The sequence below is a fragment of the Pundamilia nyererei genome, unplaced genomic scaffold, assembly GCF_000239375.1.
Source record: "Pundamilia nyererei isolate P.nyererei 1_Seehausen unplaced genomic scaffold, PunNye1.0 scaffold00038, whole genome shotgun sequence".
NCBI lineage: Eukaryota > Metazoa > Chordata > Actinopteri > Cichliformes > Cichlidae > Pundamilia > Pundamilia nyererei.
The window spans coordinates 1,215,983-1,217,787 of record NW_005187439.1 but is presented as its reverse complement, the minus strand read 5'-3'; the positions used below and the strand labels follow the sequence as shown (position 1 = coordinate 1,217,787).

Here is a 1,805-nt window from a genome sequence, read left to right as displayed (position 1 = left end):
TATTCAGTTAATCACTGAATCAAATAACAACTGACCTGTTAAACAAAACACCACAAAATAGAAAAGATGTCACCAAGACATCACACAGTGACCCCTGAGAGAATGATCAGTGTTGTCACTTTATGGCATTTTCTTTCATTATGTAATAATTTAGTTGGTAAAACTTATATATTAATGTGACCGTGACACAACAATGCCTTTCAAACGAGTTATCTGCATCCCCACCATGTCGCATAATGTAATGTAATGCACCTCAACAGATCAACAACAATCCACAAAAAAAAGCAGCAATAGGAAGAAGCCTTAAAAAATAAAAGCCTCAGAGAGCATGCTACAGTAGAGCAACTCTATAAAACTGAATCCACTATGGTTACTTGAGTGTTTTGAAAAACATATTTACAGTTTACTTCACTTTTTGCCTCTTTTTTCCCATCGATGCTCTGACGACCAGATTGGCTTGTCTTTTTGAGTCAGCGTCCAGCGGACATCTGATCCAAATCTCAGATCAGTGCATCGATAACATTTTAGATCTCCCATTTCCTTGTGTTCTACATTACCTCTGATGCATAGTAGGGATGGGCAGATCAATACTAAGGATATGAAGCCTTGTTCTGAGTATCAGTAACCAACCTCAGTAGGGTCTATGGCAAAAATGGATCCATCCATCACATATCAGATCAAACGTAGATAAAAATCAAGTTTTAGTTCCGTGTTATTTATGTTTACTGCAGTTCTGAGCATTTGCAAGGTTTTCACCTATTTAGCTTCAAGAATTTACTGTCTTGAACCTTTTAATAATCGATCTGAACAATACAAAACAAAAACACTGATAATTTTTTACATGGTACGGTACATTTCCTTTTCAAAAAAAGAAACTTCATATTTCCATCAGTTGAACTGATCCTGTTTTCTTTATATTTTTATTTATTGTATTTTTGTCTCTTGATCCATCCCATACACACATCCTGCCTTTTAATAGTGTTTGCTGCACACGTTTATAGTTCTTCGATTCAGCCAAGCTTTTATTTTGTAAATCTTTGGCGGAAGTCATCCCTTTACAATCTTCCTAAGCTGACGCTGCTCGCGTATCCCTGTTGTTTCTACTAATAAGGGATCAATATGGTGATGGCACGGTGCAGGCCGCTGGTGTCACCAGTGCAGATGATCCCGAGCAGTCGCAGTTTATTACCGAACATCGCGCCCTTCACTCCGGAGCCCAAGGCCCCCCCGAAGCCGCGGATAGATGATCGAACATGGATGATGTGTTAGACCGTTACCACGCTGCCTTTGTGCTGCTGCGATTAAAATAAATCTTTGTTTATCACGTCAGAAGGCAAACGGGCACATCCATCCACTGAAACTGTCATTTAACCGTAAAAACAAGGCGTCTTCTAACACGACACAGCGGTTTGAGGGTGACCATCGTCTGAAAGCCGAGCCTCCGTCCCTCCCGATCTGATCGAGCTAGGCATCATTTTTCTGCCTCCGACGCGATGCTGCTGAGCGGAGCCCTTTTCCCTCCGCACCTCTAACCAAATCGCTCACAAAAGAAAACATCAAAAATCACAATTTAATGCACTAACCTCGTCTCCGGGGTCGGCGGTGGTGTTGTTCTCGGTGAAACGCATGTGCAGCTGTGGAGGAGCGAGGCTTGTTTTCTCACCGACAGACTGCGGAGCGGACAGCGTCAGCGGCGCTGCATCGCATGATGGGCTGGGCTGGAGCGGCACGTCAGCCTGAAGTCACAGCCTGGTCCCAGACTGGATTATCTAACCCTGGGTGGGACAGCTGCCGCTCATTAATAG

The 1,805-nt window shown here is 43.1% G+C and overlaps 1 protein-coding gene across 5 annotated transcripts in view; it reads right to left on the bottom strand.

The window, feature by feature from the left end:
• The window catches only part of rusc2 (RUN and SH3 domain containing 2), a 44,016-nt gene extending 42,211 nt beyond the window's left edge, over positions 1-1,805 (bottom strand). For all 5 annotated transcript variants that reach the window (XM_005730541.2, XM_005730542.2, XM_005730544.2 and 2 more), the window contains exon 1: positions 1,584-1,805. The gene's annotated coding sequence lies outside the window, so the exon portion shown is untranslated. The remainder of the gene's footprint in view (positions 1-1,583) is intronic.